The sequence below is a fragment of the Bufo gargarizans genome, chromosome 6 (assembly GCF_014858855.1).
Source record: "Bufo gargarizans isolate SCDJY-AF-19 chromosome 6, ASM1485885v1, whole genome shotgun sequence".
NCBI classification, from domain to species: domain Eukaryota; kingdom Metazoa; phylum Chordata; class Amphibia; order Anura; family Bufonidae; genus Bufo; species Bufo gargarizans.
This window is the reverse complement of record NC_058085.1, coordinates 41,227,016-41,248,673: the sequence shown is the minus strand read 5'-3', so window position 1 is coordinate 41,248,673 and position 21,658 is coordinate 41,227,016. Positions and strand designations below refer to the sequence as shown.

Genomic DNA, 21,658 nt, shown 5'->3' with positions numbered 1-21,658 from the left:
TCACATGGTCATGACATCATCACAGGTCCTTTACTTCCTCCTGCAGCATAGCCTGGTGCCTGACTCCTCCCACATGTGATCACATGGTCATGACATCACCACAGGTCCTTTACTTCCTCTTGCAGCACAGCCTGGAGCCTGACTCCTCCCACACATGATCACATGGTCATGACATCATCACAGGTCCTTTACTTCCTCTTGCAGTAATGCCTTGAGCCTGACTCCTCCCACACATAGTCACATGGTCATGACATCATCACAGGTCCTATACTTCCTCTTGCAGCACAGCCTCGAGCCTGACTCTTCCCACACATGGTCATGACATCATCACAGGTCCTTTACTGCCTCCTGCAGCACAGCCTGGATCCTGACTCCTCCCACACATGATCACATGGTCATGACATCATCACAGGTCCTATACTTCCTCTTGCAGCACAGCCTCAAGCCTGACTCCTCCCACACATGGTCACATGGTCATGACATCATCACAGGTCCTTTGCTTCCTCCTGCAGCACATCCTGGAGCCTGACTCCTGCACATGGCGGTAGTAATAGGAACACCGGATGCTCCATGGTAAAGGATTGTCAGAGGAAGAGGAGGACACGCCCCGCCCAGGTAAGAGGAACACTCACCAGCTCCACACCTGGAAGGCATGTTTAACCACTTCAGCCCCGCTAGCTAAAACCCCCTTCATGACCAGGCCACTTTTTACACTTCTGCACTACACTACACTACTTTCACCGTTTATTGCTCGGTCATGCAACTTACCATTTTTACTTTTTTTGTTATTAATCAAAATGTAACGATTTTTTTGCCAAAAAATGACATTTTTCACTTTCAGCTGTAAAATTTTGCAAAAAAAAACGACATCCATATATAAATTTTTCGCCAAATTTATAGTTCTACATGTCTTTGATAAAAAAAACAATGGTTTGGGTAAAAGTTATAGCGTTTACAAACTATGGTACAAAAATGTGAATTTCCGCTTTTTGAAACAGCTCTGACTTTCTGAGCACCTGTCATGATTCCTGAGGTTCTACAATGCCCAAACAGTACAAACACCCCACAAATGACCCCATTTCGGAAAGTAGACACCCTAAGGTATTCGCTGATGGGCATAGTGAGTTCATAGAACTTTTTATTTTTTGTCACAAGTTAGCGGAAAATGATGATTTTATTTTTTTTTTATTATTTTTTTTTTCCTTACAAAGTCTCATATTCCACTAACTTGCGACAAAAAATTAAAAATTCTAGGAACTCGCCATGCCCCTCACGGAATACCTTGGGGTGTCTTCTTTCAAAAATGGGGTCACTTGTGGGGTAGTTATACTGCCCTGGCAATTTAGGGGCCCAAATGTGTGAGAAGTACCTTGCAATCAAAATGTGTAAAAAATGGCCTGCGAAATCCGAAAGGTGCACTTTGGAATATGTGCCCCTTTGCCCACCTTGGCTGCAAAAAAGTGTCACACATGTGGTATCGCCGTACTCAGGAGAAGTTGGGGAATGTGTTTTGGGGTGTCATTTTACATATACCCATGCTGGGTGAGAAAAATATCTTGGCAAAAGACAACTTTTCCCATTTTTTTATACAAAGTTGGCATTTGACCAAGATATTTCTCTCACCCAGCATGGGTATATGTAAAATGACACCCCAAAACACATTCCCCAACTTCTCCTGAGTACGGCGATACCAGATGTGTCACACTTTTTTGCAGCCAAGGTGGGCAAAGGGGCACATATTCCAAAGTGCACCTTTCGGATTTCGCAGGCCATTTTTTACACATTTTGATTGCAAAGTACTTCTCACACATTTGGGCCCCTAAATTGCCAGGGCAGTATAACTACGCCACAAGTGACCCCATTTTGGAAAGAAGACACCCCTAGGTATTCCGTGAGGGGCATGGCGAGTTCCTAGAATTTTTAATTTTTTGTCACAAGTTAGCGGAAAATGATGATTTTTTAAATTTTTTTTATTTTTTCCTTACAAAGTCTCATATTCCACTAACCCTGGGTTCACACCTGAGCGTTTCCCAAACGCGCGTCAAACGCGCGTTTTTGACGCGCGTTTCTGACGCGCGTTTTTGTAATAGTGAACGCGCGTTTGACGCGCGTTTGTGTCATTGACTGCAGTGTCCTATGGCCACAAACGCGCGTCAAAACGCCCCAAAGAAGCTCAAGTACTTGTTTGAGCGTCGGGCGTTTTACAGCGCGTTCGTACGCGCTGTAAAACACCCAGGTGTGAACCATTCCCATAGGGAAGCATTGGATTTCATGTCTTGAGCGTTTTACAGCGAGTTTGAACGCGCTGTAAAACGCTCAGGTGTGAACCCAGGGTAACTTGCGACAAAAAATAAAAAATTCTAGGAACTCGCCGTGCCCCTCACGGAATACCTTGGGGTGTCTTCTTTCCAAAATGGGGTCACTTGTGGCGTAGTTATACTGCCCTGGCAATTTAGGGGCCCAAATGTGTGAGAAGAACTTTGCAATCAAAATGTGTAAAAAATGGCCTGCGAAATCCTAAGGGTGCTCTTTGGAATATGTGCCCCTTTGCCCACCTTGGCTGCAAAAAAGTGTCACACATCTGGTATCGCCGTACTCAGGAGAAGTTGGGGAATGTGTTTTGGGGTGTCATTTTACATATACCCATGCTGGGTGAGAGAAATATCTCTGCAAAAGACAACTTTTCCCATTTTTTTATACAAAGTTGGCATTTGACCAAGATATTTTTCTCACCCAGCATGGGTATATGTAAAATGACACCCCAAAACACATTCCCCAACTTCTCCTGAGTACGGAAATGCCAGATGTGTCACACTTTTTTGCAGCCTAGATGCGCAAAGGGGCCCAAATTCCTTTTAGGAGGGCATTTTTAGACATTTGGATCCCAGACTTCTTCTCACGCTTTCGGGCCCCTAAAAAGCCAGGGCAGTATAACTACGCCACATGTGATCCCACTTTGGAAAAAAGACACCCCAAGGTATTCCGTGAGGGGCATGGCGAGTTCCTAGAATTTTTTATTTTTTTTGGCACAAGTTAGCGGAAATTTTTTTTTTTTGTATTTTCTCACAAAGTGTCTCTTTCCGCTAACTTGGGACAAAAATTTCAATCTTTCATGGACTCAATATGCCCCTCACGTAATACCTTGGGGTGTCTTCTTTCCGAAATGGGGTCACATGTGGGGTATTTATACTGCCCTGGCATTTTAGGGCCCTAAAGCGTGAGAAGAAGTCTGGAATATAAATGTCTAAAAAATTTTTACGCATTTGGATTCCGTGAGGGGTATGGTGAGTTCATGTGAGATTTTATTTTTTGACACAAGTTAGTGGAATATGAGACTTAGTAAGAAAAAAACAAAAACAAACAAAAAATTTCCGCTAACTTGGGCCAAAAAAATGTCTGGAGCCTTACGGGGGGGGGGGGGGGGGGGATCAGGGAGTCTATATGGGGTGATAACCCCCCTGTCATTGATCACCCCCCTGTCATTGATCACCCCCCTGTAATGCTCCATTCAGACGTCCGTATAATTTTTTACGGATCCACTGATACGTGGATCGGATCCGCAAAACACATGCGGACCTCTGAATGGAGCCTTACAGGGGGGTTATCAATGACAGGCGGGTGATCAGGAAGTCTATATGCGTGATCACCCCCCTGTAAGGCTCTATTCAGACGTCCGTATGTGTTTTGCGGATCCGATCCATGCATCAGTGGATCCGTAAAAATCATACGGACGTCTGAATGGAGCCTTACACGGGGGTGATCAATGACGGAGGTGATCAGGGAGTCTATATGGGTGATCACCCCTCTGTCATTGATCACCCCCCTGTAAGGCTGCATTCAGGGGTCCGCATGTGTTTTGCGGATCCGATCCATGTATCAGTGGATTCGTAAAAATCATACGGACCTCTGAATGGAGCCTTACAGGGGGGTGATCAATGACAGGGGGGTGATCAGGGAGTCTATATGGGGTGATCAGGGGTGATCAGTGGTTCATAAAGGGTTAATAAGTGACGGGGGGGGTGTAGTGTAGTGTAGTGTTTTGTGGTACTTTACAGAGCTGCCTGTGTCCTCTGGTGGTCGATCCAAACAAAAGGGACCACCAGAGGACCAGGTAGCAGGTATATTAGACGCTGTTATCAAAACAGCGTCTAATATACCTGTTAGGGGTTAAAAAAATCACATCTCCAGCCTGCCAGCGAGCGATCGCCGCTGGCAGGCTGGAGATCCACTCGCTTACCTTCCGTTCCTGTGAGCGCGCGCGTCTCGCGAGATGACACGTATATGCGTCCAGGAGGAGTAAAGCAACCACCTCCCGGACGCATATGTGCGTACAGCGGTCGGGAGGTGGTTAAGACCTGCATTAGAGTACTTTCACTCTAGCGTTTTTCTTTTCCGGCATAGAGTTCCGTCACAGGGGCTCTATACCAGAGAAGAACTGATCAGTTTTATCCCCTTGCATTCTGAATGGAGAGTGTGGCTAAAGCCACTTCGCCACGGTGTCTTGGAGGGGGCTGTTTGCCCGCCTCCTGCCCTTGATTATGGCCCTTTAAAGAGGACCTTTCACTAGTTTACAAACTAAAAACTAACTATATCAGTGGGCAGAGCGACGCCCAGGGGTCCTCCTGCACTTACTAGTATGCAGACATCCCAACCTGCAAAAACTCATTTCAGGGAGGTTTTATTTTTTTTCTTTCACTAACTTTTTATTACATTTTCCAGACATATGCAGTATCTGCACACTCTGCTCTATGGTGTGGAGGACTGGGCTCATTACCCTGCCCCAAATTATCATATTTCTGTATAGGATTAAAGGGATTCTGTCACCACCTATACACCCTGTGAGCTAAACATATGCTCATGTCCAGGGTAGCATTCTGATTTCTAAGGTGGCCTTATAAAAGCTATTTGTGGCTTTATTCTGCGGAAAAACAGGTTTTACTAACCTGTCAATCATTGAATTAAGGTGCCCAAGCAGGGGAGGTCTGTGGATGCATGGTGCCCGGCCGCACGCATCGCCGTTCGTGCCCAGCGCCGCCTTCTACTCCTCAGTGCCGCCTCTCCCTCCCTCCCCCTTCCGCTTTGGGATCCCGCGCGTGCGCACAGGCTCAGCCTGATGCGCCGTTGCAGACTGCTGGCATCGGCTTCTTCTTGCACTGTGCGCACGCGCTTCGATTCACTCTCTGAGTCGGCTCTTGGTCTGAGTCAGGAAGTTTATTCTTTAAAACCCTGTGTGTAATTATCTACCCCACTGTAGGAAAAAAACAAGCATCCGGGGGGGGGGGGGGGGTGAATTTAACACTGGGGTAAATAATATAATTAAAATGGAGGGTTAAATGTGTAAATGTATTTAAAAAAAAAATACATCTCTCTCAATAGTTCTATAGCTACTGAATGAGACAGAAGGGATGCCTTTAACATATATATCTCCTTGAGAAGCCAATTTGACCCTAAAGAGTTAATTCAACCTGTAATCTAAACTCTGTCCTGTCACTTCTCTTATCTCTCTGCTATCAGTAAACCTTTCCAGCGCTGGCCAATCGTAGCGCACAGCTCATAGCCAGGCTATAAGCTGTGCGCTGCGATTGGCCAGCGCTGCAGCAAGGGACACGTCTCCTACAAAAAATCAGTCCAGTACAACAGACGGAGCTGAGACACCGGAGCCTATACCGGGCGAACGGAGCGGCGCCCAGACATACTAGTAAGTGCAGCGGGACCCCTGCCCACAGATAGAGTTAGTTTTTAGTTTGTAAACTAGTGAAAGGTCCTCTTTAACCACCTCCGGACCGCCTAACGCAGATGTGCGGTCCGGAGGTGGCGGCCCTGCGCAGAGTCACGCATATATGCGTCATCTCGCGAGGGCCGGGATTTCCTGTGAACGCGCGCACACAGGCGCGCGCGCTCACAGGAACGGAAGGTAAGCGAGTGGATCTCCAGCCTGCCAGCGGCGATCGCTCGCTGGCAGGCTGGAGATCCGAATTTTTTAACCCCTAACAGGTATATTAGACGCTGTTTTCATAACAGCGTCTAATATACCTCCTACCTGGTCCTCTGGTGGTCCCTTTTGTTAGGATCGACCACCAGAGGACTCAGGTAGGTCAGTACAGTCGCACCAAACACCACACCACACTACACTACACCCCCCCGTCACTTATTAACCCCTTATAAACCCCTGATCACCCATGATCACCCCATATAAACTCCCTGATCACCGCCCTGTCATTGATCACCACCCTGTCATTGATCACCCCCCTGTCAGGCTCCGTTCAGACGTCCGTATGATTTTTACGGATCCACGGATACATGGATCGGATCCGCAAAACGCATACGGACGTCTAAATGGAGCCTTACAGGGGGGTGATCAATGACAGGCGGGTGATCACCCATATACACTCCCTGATCACCCCCCTGTCATTGATCACCCCCCTGTAAGGCTCCATTCAGACGTCCGCATGATTTTTACGGATCCATGGATACATGGATCGGATCCGGAAAACACATGCGGACATCTGAATGGAGCCTTACAGGGGGTGATCAATGACAGGCGGGTGATCACCCATATACACTCCCTGATCACCCCCTGTCATTGATCACCTCCCTGTAAGGCTCCATTCAGACGTCCGTATGATTTGTACGGATCCATGGATACATGGATCGGATCCGCAAAACACATGCGGACGTCTGAATGGAGCCTTACAGGGGGTGATCAATGACAGGCGGGTGTTCACCCATATACACTCCCTGATCACCCCCCTGTCATTGATAACCCCCCTGTAAGGCTCCATTCAGACGTCCGCATGTGTTTTGTGGATCCGATCCATGTATCCATGGATCCGTAAAAATCATGCGGATGTCTGAATGGAGCCTTACAGAGGGGGTGATCAGTGACAGGGGGGTGATCACCCTGATCACCCCCTGTCATTGATAACCCCCCTGTAAGGCCCCATTCAGACGTCCGCATGTGTTTTGTGGATCCGATCCATGTATCCATGGATCCGTAAAAATCATGCGGATGTCTGAATGGAGCCTTACAGAGGGGGTGATCAGTGACAGGGGGGTGATCACCCTGATCACCCCCTGTCATTGATAACCCCCCTGTAAGGCTCCATTCAGACGTCCGCATGTGTTTTGTGGATCCGATCCATGTATCCATGGATCCGTAAAAATCATGCGGATGTCTGAATGGAGCCTTACAGGGGGGGTGATCAGTGACAGGGGGGTGATCACCCTGATCACCCCCTGTCATTGATAACCCCCCTGTAAGGCTCCATTCAGACGTCCGCATGTGTTTTGTGGATCCGATCCATGTATCCGTGGATCCGATCCATGTATCCATGGATCCGTAAAAATCATGCGGATGTCTGAATGGAGCCTTACAGGGGGGGTGATCAGTGACAGGGGGGTGATCACCCTGATCACCCCCTGTCATTGATAACCCCCCTGTAAGGCTCCATTCAGACGTCCGCATGTGTTTTGTGGATCCGATCCATGTATCCATGGATCCGTAAAAATCATGCGGATGTCTGAATGGAGCCTTACAGGGGGGGTGATCAGTGACAGGGGGGTGATCACCCTGATCACCCCCTGTCATTGATAACCCCCCTGTAAGGCTCCATTCAGACGTCCGCATGTGTTTTGTGGATCCGATCCATGTATCCATGGATCCGTAAAAATCATGCGGATGTCTGAATGGAGCCTTACAGGGGGGGTGATCAGTGACAGGGGGGTGATCACCCTGATCACCCCCTGTCATTGATAACCCCCCTGTAAGGCTCCATTCAGACGTCCGCATGTGTTTTGCGGATCCGATCCATGGATCCGTAAAAATTATACGGACGTCTGAATGGAGCCTTACCAGGGGGGTGATCAATGACAGGGGGGTGATCAGGGAGTCTATATGGGTGATCACCCCCCTGTCATTGATCACCCCCCCTGGTAAGGCTCCATTCAGACATTTTTTTTGGCACAAGTTAGCGGAAATTTTTTTTTTTTTTTTTTTTTTTTTTTTTTTTTTTTCTTACTAAGTCTCATATTCTACTAACTTGTGTCAAAAAATAAAATCTCCCATGAACTCACCATACCCCTCACGGAATCCAAATGCGTAAACATTTTTAGACATTTATATTCCAGACTTCTTCTCACGCTTTAGGGCCCCTAAAAAGCCAGGGCAGTATAAATACCCCACATGTGACCCCATTTCGGAAAGAAGACACCCCAAGGTATTCGCTGAGGGGCATATTGAGTCCATGAAAGATTGAAATTTTTGTCCTAAGTTAGCGGAAAGGGAGACTTTGTGAGAAAAAAACAAAAAAAATCAATTTCCGCTAACTTATGCAAAAAAATAAAAAATTTCTAGGAACTCGCCATGCCCCTCATTGAATACCTTGGGGTGTCTTCTTTCCAAAGTGGGGTCACATGTGGGGTATTTATACTGCCCTGGCTTTTTAGGGGCCCGAAAGTGTGAGAAGAAGTCTGGGATCCAAATGTCTAAAAATGCCCTCCTAAAAGGAATTTGGGCCCCTTTGCGCATCTAGGCTGCAAAAAAGTGTCACACATCTGGTATCACCGTACTCAGGAGAAGTTGGGCAATGTGTTTTGGGGTGTCATTTTACATATACCCATGCTGGGTGAGAGAAATATCTTGGTCAAATGCCAACTTTGTATAAAAAAATAGGAAAAGTTGTCTTTTGCCAAGATATTTTTCTCACCCAGCATGGGTATATGTAAAATGACACCCCAAAACACATTCCCCAACTTCTCCTGAGTACGGCAATGCCAGATGTGTGACACTTTTTTGCAGCCAAGGTGGGCAAAGGGGCACATATTCCAAAGTGCACCTTTCGGATTTCACCGGTCATTTTTTACACATTTCGATTGCAAGGTACTTCTCACACATTTGGGCCCCTAAATTGCCAGGGCAGTATAACTACCCCACAAGTGACCCCATTTTGGAAAGAAGACGCCCCAAGGTATTCCGTGAGGGGCATGGCGAGTTCCTAGAATGTTTTATTTTTTGTCGCAAGTTAGTGGAATATGAGACTTTGTAAGAAAAAAATAAAAATAAAAAATCATCATCATTTTCCGCTAACTTGTGACAAAAAATAAAATGTTCTATGAACTCACTATGCCCATCAGCGAATACCTTAGGGTGTCTACTTTCCGAAATGGGGTCATTTGTGGGGGTTTTCTACTGTCTGGGCATTGTAGAACCTCAGGAAACATGACAGGTGCTCAGAAAGTCAGAGCTGCTTCAAAAAGCGGAAATTCACATTTTTGTACCATAGTTTGTAAACGCTATAACTTTTACCCAAACCATTTCTTTTTTTTTGCCCAAACATTTTTTTTTTATCAAAGACATGTAGAACTATAAATTTAGTGAAAAATTTATATATGGATGTCGTTTTTTTTGCAAAATTTTACAGCTGAAAGTGAAAAATGTCATTTTTTTGCAAAAAAATCGTTACATTTCGATTAATAACAAAAAAAGTAAAAATGTCAGCAGCAATAAAATACCACCCAATGAAAGCTCCATTAGTGAGAAGAAAAGGAGGTAAAATTTATTTGGGTGGTAAGTTGCATGACCGGCACTACACTCCTTTCACCGTTTATCGCTCGAAGTGTAAAAAGTGCTCTGGTCATGAAGGGGGTTTCAGCTAGCGGGGCTGAAGTGGTTAAGAACCATCTGGGGATGCATCAGAGGCACATGGTGAGATCAATGGATGGTGGCCATTTTTAACTCGGACACTGTTTGGACCTTTCTACACGGTGCCATCTCGCCGGTATTTGGTGCACAAAGACATCGGGCAGTAGTTTTAAACTATACAACAGGGGACACATTATACAGTAATAGTTTTTTATATAGCCTGTATATGTTCTGCGGAATCTGCATTAAACTGTATCTTCCTTACAGCCTCTTTTAGTCACATAGTACTGCCCACAGGGTTTTGAAATACAACCAATCAATCCGTACAATACACACAGACACTCCCACTCAAAATCCTCCCCTCTGCCTATGATATGATTATTGAAAACAATGGGTAATATAATTATCACAGGCAGAGAAATACAGTTTTATAAAACATATCACAGGAACCCCAAAACATGCAATAACCCCATAACAAGTATATCCTCGGAACCGGGGGATCTGGGTGAACCATCTGAGACATCTCTGAGTTACTTTCTCGATACACCCCCACACACACTCTCCGATCCTCACCAGGCCTCCTTCTCTCCTTTTATCACCTCTTCCCACAATTACCTCCAAGATTTCTCCCGTGCATCCCCCACACTCTGGAACTCGCTACCCCAACATATCAGACTCTCGCCTACAGTGGAATCCTTAAAAAGAAACCTAAAAACCCACCTCTTCAGACAAGCCTACAACCAGTGACCCTGCTGCCTCTATACCGCCATGACCAGCTTCACCTGCACCTACTGTGTCCTTCTCCCATACCATGTAGATTGTAAGCCCTCACGGACAGGGCCCTTTCTCCTTCTGTACCAGTCTTGTTTATAATTAGTGCAATTGTCTGTATTATGTATGTATACATAATACAGACATTCTCATATGTACAGCGCTATGGAATAAATGGCGCTTTAATAATAAATAATAACCTATAAAGATCCTGAAGGCTAAAGGAGGTCTTGTGAGGATCGGAGAGTGCATGTGGGGATGTATCGAGAAAGTAACTCAGAGATGGTTCACCCAGATCCCCCGATTCCGAGGATATACTTGTTATGGGGTTATTGCATGTAGGGAGGGGACAGGTTGTAGACGGCCTTGTATGTATTTGTTAGTATTTTGAACTGAATTCGCTGGGCAATGGGGAGACAGTGAAGGGATTGGCAGAGGGGAAAGGTAGAGGAGAAACGGGCGGAGAGGTGGATTAGTCGGGCAGCAGAGTTGAGGATAGATTGGAGGGGTGCGAGAGTGCTAGATGGGAGGCCACAGAGGAGAGTGTTGCAGTAGTCTAGACGGGAGATGACGAGGGCATGTACAAGCATTTTCGCAGTTCAAAGTTGAGGAAAGCGCAGATGCGGGAGATGTTTTTGAATTGGAGGCGGCAGGTGGCGGAAAGGGTTTGGATGTGCGGTCGGAAGGAGAGGGCAAAATCGAAGGTCACTCCAAGGCAGCCACCGGGCAGTGTGCGCAGCCATTGATCGTGATAGATAGGTCTGTTGGGGGGGTGAGCAAGATGGGGGAAAGATGATAAATTCTGTTTTATCCATGTTAAGTTTTAGAAAGCGAGAGGAGAAGGATGATATAAAAGGTAGACATTGTGGGATTCTGGATAGTAAGGTGGTGATGTCTGGACCAAAGAGGTAGATTTGTGTGTCGTCAGCAAAAAAATAATAATACTGAAAGCCATGGGACTCAGATGTCCCAGGCAAAAAGTGTAGATAGAGAAGAGCAGGGGTCATAGGACAGAGCCTTGCGGGACACCAACAGAGACGGAATGAGACGAGGAGGTGGTGTGACAGTGGGAGACACTAAACGTCCGGTCTGTGAGGTATGATGTGATTCAGGAGAGGGCCAGGTCAGTGATGCCAGGAGATGAGAGTTTGTAACAGAAGGGAGTGGTCGACAGTGTCAAAGACAGAGGACAGGTCAAGGAGAAGGAGGACAGAGTAATGTTTTTTTGTTTTGGCTGTTAGTAGGTCACTGGTGACTTTGGTAAGGGCAGTCTCAGTCGGAAGCCAGATTGTAGCCGGTCAAAGAGTGAGCAGGAGGAGAGGTGAGAGGACAGTTCAGAATGGACATGTTCTTCATGTAGCTTTGAGGCATATGGAAGAAGTGATATTGGGCGATAACTGAACAAAGAAGATGGGTCAAGTGAAGGCTTTTTGAGGATAATGGTAGCATGTTTAAAACCAGAGGGGAAGACGCCAGAGGTTAGTGATAGATTTAAGAGATGAGTTAGAGCTGGGATAAACACTGTGGTGAGGTTAGGGATGAGGTAGGACGGGATTGGGTCAAGTGGTGAGATGTGATCTGGAGAGTAGAGTGGAGAGTTTTTCTTCTGTAATGGTGGAGAAGTGGGTTTTGGGAGAAGAGGACTAAGCAGTTGTGTAGAGGGTCTGTGGGCACTGTGCACTGAAGCTTTCTCTGATGTTGTTTCAAGTATGCAGCAAAGTCCTCAGCTGAGAAGAGAGGATAGGGTGGGGGCGCTGGGGGAGAGAGAAGGGAGTTAAAAGTGTTAAAAAGTTGTTTAGGGCTGTGGGACAGGGAAGATATGAGAGATGAGAAGAAGGCCTGTTTTGCATCAGCGAGTGAGGATTTAAATATGAGTAGAGATTGCTTGTATGCAGTGAAGTGATCCTTAGAGTGGCATTTCTTCCATCACCGCTCAGCAGCCCTGGAAGCTTGTCTGAGTTTTTTGGTCATGTTGGTGTGCCAGGGTTGTCTGTCAGCAGAAGAGACCAATGAAGAGAAGGTGAGTAGGTTGTGGTCGGATAGGGGGAGAGGCGAATTAGAAAGGTTAGATAGGGAGCAGAGGCGGGTAAAGATAAGATCCAGAGTGTGACCATCTCTGTGGGTGGGAGCTGAAGACCACTGTGAGAGGCCGAAGGAGGAAGAGTTATAGGAGTTTAGAGGCGGCTGAGTAGCAGGTGTCAATAGGGATGTTGAAGTCACCCATGATACAAGTGGGGATGTCGGCGGAAAGAAAGTGTAGGAGCCTGGTGATAAAGTGGTCAAGAAAGATGGTGGCTGGCCTGGGGGGCGGTAAATGACAGCTACTTGGAGGTAGAGTAGATGCGAACAGAGTGTACTTCAAATGAGGTTTGTGTAATGGAGGGTGGCAGTGGAGTTGGGCTGTAGGAGCAGGTGTCTTATAGGAGAAGATTGCAGACAAGATTAGGCATTTTTTATTATAGTGCCGGCGATGTGCGGTCCACAAATTGTGGAATGCACATTGCCGGTATCCGTGTCAGGGCTTCAGATAGCGACCAAAATGGTTGCTAATGCGACTTAGAATTTACAAATGGTGACAAGACTTTTTAGTCTTGTCACCATTTGCGACTAGACCCGCCGCCGCAGCTCTGCCATTGAATACAGCGGCGGGGCACAGGAGCTGATAGTTCTCTGCCCCGCCGCTAATGTTCTTCACTTCTTCTCAGCAGCGCAGTGGAGGAGTCTCTCCCTCCCCCCCTGTGCTGCTGCCGCCTCCGCCAATAAGAAGAGAGACGGGAGGAGGAGGGGCTGTGGCCACTGCGCCACCAATGGAGATAACTGACCTTTTAATACAAATACAGGAGGCGGGTGCCGGAATCGCAGCTCCCTGACGATCGCAGCTCCCTGACATAGAGGTTCGCCTGTATTTGTATTAACAGGTCAGTTCTCTTCATTGGTGGCACAGTGCGCCACCTCTCCCCCCCCCCCCCCCCGTATAATAAACATTTGTGGCGCAGTGGGCAGTGCCAATGAGGGTTAAAAAAATAAAAATAAATTAACTCACCTCCTCCAATTGATCGCGTAGCTGGCGGTCTCCTGTTCTTTCTTCAGGACCTGTGGTGACATCACTGAGCTCCTCACATGGTCCATTACCATGGTGATTGATCATGTGATGAGCACAGTGATGTCACCACAGGTCCTTTGACAGTTCCTGAAGAAAGAACAGGAGACCATCAATTGGACGAGGTGAGTTAATTATTTAATTTTTTAACCCTCATTGGCACTGCCCACTGTGCCACCAATGTTTATTATATTGAGGGGGGGCGCACTGCGCCACCAATGATTATTATATTGAGGGGGGGCGCACTGCGCCACCAATGATTATTATATTGAGGGGGGGCGCACTGCGCCACCAATGATTATTATATTGAGGGGGGGCTCACTGCGCCACCAATGATTATTATATTGAGGGGGGGCGCACTGCGCCACCAATGATTATTATACTGGGGTGTTGGGGGGGGGGTGCACTGCCCCACCAATGTTTATTATTTTGTGGGGGCGCACTGTGGCACCAATGTTTATTATACCGGGGTGTTGGGGGGGCGCACTGCGCCACCAATGTTTATTATACCGGGGTGTTGGGGGGGTGCACTGCGCCACTAGTGTTCATTATATTGGGGGGGCGCACTGTGCCACCAATGTTTATTATACTGGGGTGTTGGGGGGGCGCACTGCGCCACCAATGTTTATTATATTGACCTTCTACTAAGCATTCTGTATTAAAGAATGCTATTATTTTCCCTTAGAACCATGATATAAGGGAAAATAACCAGGGCTGTGGAGTCGGAGTCGAGGAGTCGGAGTCAATTTTGGGTACCTGGAGTCGGAGTCGGAGTCGGCAAAAAATGAACCGACTCCGACTCCGACTCCTACTAAATTTAAATTGGAATAAAAAATTAAAAAAAGCAAGTTTAAATGTCCGAATTCATAAACAGTTATAATTAATGACTTCTCTACTGTAAGAATAAAGGCCAATGCATGCCTCATGTAACCGCAAAACAAACGCGTTCAGTGATGTGAAGAAGCATGCTTTTCATATGCTTCACTATATGGCACGCAATGCACAATTAGGAGTGGCAATACATATACTTTCCATTGTGTTGTGTTCTGATGTTACAGGGAACACAATGCCCATGGTTTACCTAGCCTCTCACTGATAAGGGATTAAGTAAATATGTGTTTTGCAGGACTAGAGACACTTGTATAAGTGAAGGGAATGGAGGGTCAATAGTTCAAGACTGAAGCTGTAAACCATTGGAAAAACTGCTGTCATTCAGCTAAGGCCCCATGCACACGGCCGTGTTTCACGGCCGTGTGCGGGCCGTGGAACCGCGGCCTGGATCCCTCTTGAGAGCAGGAGCGCACGGCGTCACTGGTTGCTATGACGCCGTGCGCTCCCTGCTGCCGGCACAGTACAGTAATACACTGGTATGATCTATACCAGTGTATTACTGTACTGTGCCGGCAGCAGGGAGCGCACGGCGTCATAGCAACCAGTGACGCCGTGCGCTCCTGCTCTCAGGAGGGATCCAGGCCGCGGTTCCACGGCCCGCACACGGCCGTGAAACACGGCCGTGTGCATGGGGCCTAAGGCTATAAAACGTGTAAACTCAGAATGTTATCTTAAACTTTAAACATGACTATGGGATTCTTCTAGGGAAATCATGTTTTAAAATAAATGTCCCTTCCTGGATCCTCCTACTGCCCTGTCTTCAGCAGAAGATCAGCACACAAAGGAGAAGGCAGCAGCTTCTGCCCAACTACCTCTCTGTGCTAGAAGAGCTTAGAAGAACTTCTTTCTTTCCTTCAAGGAATGTATAAAATACATTTGCATATTAAATACAGAGGAGTCGGAGTCGGGGAGTCGGAGTCGGAGTCGGAAGTACAAAAAACTGAGGAGTCGGAGTCGGAGTCGGAGCATTTATCTACCGACTCCACAGCCCTGAAAATAACACAGTGAATAGACTTTCATCCTAGCAACCATGCGTGAAAATCGCACCGCATCCGCACTTGCTTGTGGATGCTTGCGATTTTCACACAGCCCTATTAACTTCTATGGGGCCTGCGTTGCGTGAAAAACACACAACATAGAGCATGCTGCGATTTTCACGCAACGCACAAGTGATGCGTGAAAATCACCGCTCATGTGCACAGCCCCATAGAAGTGAATGGGTCCGGATTTAGTGCGGGTGCTTTCCGGTATTTTGAATGCCAGATCTGGCACTAATACAGTCCTATGGGGAAAAATGCCGGATCCGGCATTCAGGCAAATCTTCTTCTATTGTTTTTTTCCGCCGGAGATAAAACCGGAGCATGCTGCCATATTATCTCCGCCCTGAACAGTCAAAATGACTGAACTGAAGACGTCCTGATGCATCCTGAACGGATTACTCACCATTCAGAATGCATGGGGATAAAACTGATCAGTTCTTTTCTGGTATTGAGCCCCTAGGACGGAACTCTATGCCGGAAAAGAAAAACGCTAGTGTGAAAGTACCCTAAAATATTAAGTTTAAACCCCCCCCCCTTTCCCAATTTTACATATAAAATCTAGAAACAATAAATAAAAAAACATATTACATAGCGCTGTCCAAACTATTAAATTATTAAAAAAATATCTCCTATGCGGTAAGCATTCGCCATTTTTTTGTCACCCCAAAAAATAGGATAGGACTGTTCTATTATGGGCCGAACGTTTCATAAAATGCGAAATGTATGTGGCTTTCTTTTTTTTTTTTTCGCGGTATGGAGTATCGCAATACTTTTTTTATCGTGACGATCTGATCGGCGTAGCATTGTCACGATACCCAAATTTTGATTCGGTTTCGATTTGGCGACTAAAAATTTGATTTGGCTCCTAAATTTTTCAGTTCAGGAGCCAATGGCTACTAGGTATTTCTTTTAGTCTGGAGCCCTGCGTGTTTTGCGGATCCGTGTGAATGGACCCTCATAGTAACATTATTAAAGGTTACGTTTTATCTTCATGTATATTCTAACGGATTGCCTTCCTTGTACAATGTTATAATATCCTTTCTATGTTAGACGGTATATTATAGTGCATTTGTATTGTGCGGCAGTTGTGTGCGGATCTGCTGCGATACTGCAGGTATATAGAGGGACCAGCGTTATTGGAACAAATAATTTCTACTGGTGTGATATACCAGTCACCCCCCCCAAAAACTGATAGAAGCGGGGTGTTATATACCAATATACTTTCTTTATAGTGCATTTGGGTACTGTATAGTGCATTTGCGTGTACGTAAAAATTATATTGCCGATATTTTGCATTAAAAAAAATAACGAATGGAGATCGCAAATTTGAATAATACATCTAGTATGTCACTGTCCACGTTGTGCGACTATTTGTGCACTTCTAGTAATTATTTCTTGGCTGCAAATATGAGCTAAAGGTTTTTCAGGTTCGCCTGCCATTAAAATGAATGGGACCAGCTGCGAACTTGTGGTTTGCGAACATTTGATCGCGTTCGCACGATCGCATTCGCGAACCGTCCCGGCAGATGTTAGTCCATCACTACTGAGCGAGAGCAGGCGGCAGTATCCAGCGAGGTGCACCATGTAACGGTAGGTGCACTGCCCAGCATGTTATAGATACATTTCTTTAGATACGTGGGTTTATAAGGACATAACACGTTTTTGTATTGGAGCGCTGATAAAGTGGTGGAGTTTTATGGTTGTGCAGTTTCTGTTGCAGCTGCAGTTATTTCTGAGCGATCCTTAGAGACTTGTTCAGACTAGAACTGTATTTATTTGCTGCACGAGGTGCACATTGTATGCTTGTAGCTGAAGGACGCTGAGATTCGTGAAAGTTAGTGACCGCCATAACCCACAAAGGTGCAGAGCGGTTCCTTATACAGTGCCTAGTGCACCGCCCGTGCTTGGCATTTAGATTTCATATAATTGTAGCTTAAATAGCAAATTTCTAGATCACTTCATTTATCCATATAATAACATTTGCAAAGACAGGTGCACTCTGCGGTCTTACTAATGGCGATCCCCAGCAAAAATGCATACAGTGGAGGATGCCCCCAGTGGACCACAAGTACCACAAAGTGGGACCTTGCGCTCCTGTAATTCGCCCCTGGTATTGCCCATATGGCACAGGTAGGTGAGTGTTAGGTCCCAAGCTACTTGGGAATCCTTGGCGTGGTGCTTGGGCTCAGACATGTCCTCCACAGTAGGATATGTTGGCTAATCTCTCAATTTGAACATCCGTATGAAGGTTTAGTAAGACCGCAGAGTGCACCTGTCTTTGCAAATTTTATTATATTGGTTATCACATCCACATAATTGCTATCTTGTGTAGGACGTCTATTGTGGTACTTGTGGTCCACTACGGGCATCCTCCAAAGTATGCATTTTTGCTGGGGATCGCCATTAGCAATGGGCTACAAGTGCAGGATTTGCTCCCCTGTATATACATGCACAACTGCATATGGATTTGAGCACTTCCTGCCTAACACCATACCATTTTTTTTCTGTTGGTTCACCCCATTTATCCACCTGGAAAAGCTGTAACATCTCGCACACTGGGTTCTCGCTTCCACATAAGTTGCCCTCCGCTGCCTGTTGTCGGACAAGATCCATCCCTAGTAACATAGACTCAAAAGATGGCGACCCGGAAACTGCTTGCTGTGCCCCCCATAGTATTAGTGCTCCTCAAAGTCCCAATAGTAATTCCCTTCTAGAGTGTCCTCAGTAGTAATACTGCCCCCTACAGAAATAATGCTCCTCAAGAGTGCCTTTATTAGTAGAATAGCCCTCCAGTATTTATACTGCCTCACAGAACCACCAGAACTTATACTGCCCTCTGCTGTTATAATGCCCTCTGCAGTGCCCCCAGTATTTATATTTGCCTCCCCTTTAGTCTCCTCAGAAATTATAATTCCTTAGCCCCTCCAATATACAGTCCCATGTAAATAGCATCACCCCCTCCCCAGCCGCCTCCAAGATGCAATCCCATGTAAACAACATCACCCTGCCACAGCCACCTTCAACATTCAGTCCCATGTAAATAACATCCCTCTCTTTAGTCCTAACATACAGTCCCAGTTAAATAACCACAACCCCCAGCATTACTCTGGCTCTCACACCGAACCCTTCCCTTCACTTACCTCTCCACATGTAGCAGACCTCGCCACAGCTTTTTCCCCAGGACTTCTCTTCACTGCAGAGCGCCATCCTTTCCTGCACTGGTCACATGATGGAGACATCATCGCAGGTCCTCAGCCACTGCCTTCAGCACTGATCACATGGACTGTGATTTCCTCACAGTTCCTTCAGCTCTTCCAATGCATTAGATTCAATTGTATTGCCTCTGAGGACAGCAATACAGTTGTATCTATCTGGCAGGCAGTACATTTGGGACCTGAGACAAAACATCTGGAGCCCAGGCACCGAATGTTTTAATCAGGAAACTCCTCTGCCTTTCTGTAAGTGTGATTTTCTCCTCCTTATCTTTTCTGCGAGGTCGGGAGCTGAAAACAAACATAGTGTGAAGTAAAGAAATGGACATCAAAGCAATACAGTAATGGCAGATTTCACAGAAGTGATATGTTCCCTGCTTCTTGGTGAAATGCATCTAGCTGTGCAGCTGAAACAGGGAATAATATGTCTGAAAAATACATTAGGGAGGTCCAAAAAAAAAGCACAGCGATTATACAAACTTTATTGGAAACATTGTACATTTTTCAAGCCAGCACCTGGATCTGAATGCTTTCATATTAGCATGTAATTAAAATTTTTGTGTAACCACATATACATGTATCTGTATAAGTGCCACCTGCTGATTGTTCAGGGGCGTTGGGAGTTGGACCTCTACATTGATCTTTTATTGAAGACCTATCCTGAGTACACGCTGGAGAAACCCTTTAAGGACCTCAGTATTTTGTCATGCTGCTTGTTACAAATAAGTCTATTAAACTACAACATCTGTGTGGTCGTGAGGAGCTGCCAAACGCCTAATCTGCCAACCCAATGTCTGTCTAGATAGTAGTAATAATAGCTTTATGTATCGCCAACATATTCCGCAGCGTTTTACGATTACCCTGATTGGACCTGTAGAATCCTCCACTGCTCCAGCACTGAGGCTCCTGTGGTCTCTTCAGTCTGTTTACATCACTGCAACGACAATATTGGTTGGAGCTCCGATGGCCGTATGTATGTGACCTGACCATTGAGGCCTATGGTGGTCACATGCTGTGGCATCACTGATGACGTCTTCTATTGGCTGTAGGGTCATGTGAAGGTGTGACATACCATGAAACTGCCTTGACCTCACACATGTTTCGATCACTATAAAAAGAGAGAACGCAAAATCTACACTTTATTATCTCCTCCGATGTCTCGTCTTATTATCTCCAGGAATTGTATTTTCCATGGGATTTTGTAGGATTTTACATAGTCTCCTCTTCTTTCCATTCAGGTTCCTACAATATAGGATCCGCTCAGTGGATATCTTCTATATAAGATCCTTCTCCTGATTGACCCATCAAAGATGGATAGGGACAAGGACAAGATGGCAGAAAGGATAATAAATCTCACCCTAGAGATCCTCTTCCGGCTTACTGGAGAGGTGAGAGATTCTGATGATGTCACGTTATATCATCTTATCTATGTAACTAACAGATGGACATGACTGGAGAGGTGAGGGACTCTAGAGATGTATGTAGTGATATTTATTACTGTGTCTCTCCATAACCAGGACTACACAGTAGTGAAGAAGACCTCTAGTGAGCGCTGTCAGGCCCCTGTGTCTGAAGGATGGGGAAGAACCCTGAGCCCAATCATGGGGCCTCCACCTCACCCCCTGATACATGAGGAAATCAATACAAAGAAGATCCTAGAACTTACCAACAAGATGATTGAGCTGCTGACTGGAGAGGTGACACTGCTGGGAATGCGGGACATTATACAGGAACGTTGTGAAGGGATCTGGGTGATGACTGTATCATTGTGTTGTCAGGTTTCTATAAGGTGTCAGGATGTCACCGTCTATTTCTCCATGGAGGAGTGGGAGTATTTAGAAGAACATAAAGATCTGTACAAGGACATCATAAAGGAGGATCACTGGCCCCTCACATCACCAGGTAATAGACATGACTAAATACACACGTCCTCTCATTATCTTTATGCAAGAAATTAATTCAGTCACTGGATGTGTTTCCTGCAGTAAAGAAGAAAAGAGGAACACCAGAGAGATGTCCCAGTCCTCTTCTTCCACAGGATGGTTCAGAAGAACATCACAATGTCCCACAGGATGATCAGGTAGATGGAGATAATGTCCTCTATGATCTGGAGAAGGCTGTGAAGATCTTGTGTTCAGTCTTGTTTTATCCACCAGTATTATATGTTTTATCCTTGTATAATGAGTAAGGTGGAGATGGCAGGATTACAGCTGACCATAGACATTACATGTTGTCTGTATCTTCTCACAATTTTCTGCCTGTACAGATGTTTAAATGGCCTCCACTGTGAACTGCTGCAGATCTTTTGTGGTTGCACAAGAGGGGCACAACAGTTTTCTGAGATTTCCTCGGCCAGGACCATGCAATACTACAAACGGTCAACCATAGTTGTGCTCGGATTGTCAGCTTGAACATGAACACGGATTCCATTCTAGTACATCTAGATACAAGTCACCCTTCTTACTTGCATAGAGTATAATATAATATTGGCAGTTGATTATTGGAAAAGCTATGTAGGATTATTTTCATCAGCACATATAATTCTAACTCGCCAGCAGTTTTCTAAAGTTTCCCACACACACACTTCCATCAGGAGGTAGATTCTGTACGTCTGTTTGTTAGCAAGCACTAACAAACCTCTACCGTGGAGGGCGAGTCCCCGCTACGGTCACATGTTTACAGTGCCATGCGGTCACATGGTATACGTGAGCTGCTTCAACGGTATCTATACCACGTGACTGCATGGAACTTGAAACGTGACCGTAGCGGCTGACGAGCACTCCACTGCAGTGCCACCAAAACTAGTAATTTATTTATCAATGGCCAGTGGGTGACAAGTTTAGGGACTGGACCACATTATTTTTGTTTAGAATTTACGCAGGGAAGAGAACGGAACCGGTGAATGAAGTACATTAGTAAGATAACATGAATATAAGGCCCTTCCAATAATGTGCAATTGCTCAGCATAGCAGCAGAATGCTATTTGGGGTGCGGTGCTGGCAAT

At 45.9% G+C, this 21,658-nt stretch overlaps 1 long non-coding RNA gene and 1 pseudogene across 2 annotated transcripts; both read left to right on the top strand.

Moving 5' to 3' along the window:
- LOC122939846 overlaps positions 1–21,658 on the top strand; it is a 213,905-nt pseudogene that overhangs the window by 49,183 nt on the left and 143,064 nt on the right.
- LOC122939870 lies at positions 487–20,230 on the top strand. 2 transcript variants are annotated; one of them, XR_006390189.1, is made up of 3 exons: positions 487–615; positions 19,893–20,042; positions 20,172–20,230. It is a non-coding gene; the product is annotated as an uncharacterized LOC122939870 (long non-coding RNA). The 2 variants fall into 2 exon arrangements; XR_006390188.1 differs by lacking the exon at positions 487–615 and adding an exon at positions 5,640–5,698.